A 1,038-nucleotide genomic window follows, 5' to 3' on the forward strand; every position below is an offset into this window, starting at 1 on the left:
GCTTCTCCCTCCTGCTCTTCATTCTTCCTACCTCCACCTCCTCCTCCTTCTCCCTTCCTTCTCCTCTAACCTCCATCCCTTCTCCCGCTCCTTCTTCAGCCTTCTTCCTCCATTTCTTCTTCTCCTCCTCTCACAGCCAGCACCCACCCTTTCCCCCAAAACCCCTCACATCCTGCAGGAGGAGCAGGGGTGGAGCYGGGACACGTCGGGATGGGCAGTGCTGGGCTCTTGGCTGCTTCCATCGGCTGTGGCAGAACATGGGAAGGAGAAAAGAAGAGGAAAAGGGAAAAAGTTTGTGAATGGGGATAAAATTTGGGGTTTTGTGGCCTCTCTGGTTGGGGACTTCCACTACTTTGGGCTCATCTCAGGAGCCTGGAGATCTTGGAGGAGGGAATGCAGAGATGGATGGGAAATCCCAAGCGATCTTGAAGGCAGGATGAGGGACTATATGAGCTCCTTCCTGGGGCTCAGCAGAGTCTAGCTGGAGACCCCCAAGTGCTCCAGGGCCCTGGGCTTGAGACTTATCACCACCTTCTACTTCAGGTAGTAGTTCTGGTGGGACCTTGGCTCCCTGTGGAGCCCTCCCTCTTCTTGCATCCTGAGAACATGTARGGACCTCCTCCATATGGAGTTCTACATGTGTTCCAGGAGCTTTCAGCTCGCAGTGAAGCCCTTCCCATAGTTTTGGCATTCATAGGGTCTCCCCATGTGGTTCAACTGGTGCTTGATGATGTTGGAGCTTCTTCCAAAGCTTTTCCTTCAGTCCTGGACCATGTAGGATCTGGTGGTGGGTTGACCCCGGCTGGATGCTGGATGCCACCMAAACTACTCTGTCCCTGCTCTCTACATCTGGACATGGAAATAAGGAAAATATAAGGAAAGACCCAGGAGTTAAGGACCAGGAGAGATCACTTACTGATCACTGTCATGGGCAAAACAGAYTCAGCCTGGAAYTAGGAACTGAATTTATTATTAACCAAATCAGAGCAGGATAATGAACAATAAAATCCTAAAAACACCTTCTCCCTATCCCTCCCT

At 51.4% G+C, this 1,038-nt stretch overlaps 1 long non-coding RNA gene across 1 annotated transcript in view; it reads right to left on the bottom strand.

Moving 5' to 3' along the window:
- The window catches only part of LOC130586383 (uncharacterized), a 9,693-nt gene that overhangs the window by 6,602 nt on the left and 2,053 nt on the right, over positions 1-1,038 (bottom strand). Inside the window, exon 2 of the long non-coding RNA XR_008966700.1 lies at positions 71-849. This is a non-coding gene — a long non-coding RNA (uncharacterized LOC130586383). The remainder of the gene's footprint in view (positions 1-70; positions 850-1,038) is intronic.

The sequence above is a fragment of the Malurus melanocephalus genome, unplaced genomic scaffold (genome assembly GCF_030028575.1).
Source record: "Malurus melanocephalus ecotype Western Australia unplaced genomic scaffold, MMel_1.1 scaffold_1153, whole genome shotgun sequence".
NCBI lineage: Eukaryota > Metazoa > Chordata > Aves > Passeriformes > Maluridae > Malurus > Malurus melanocephalus.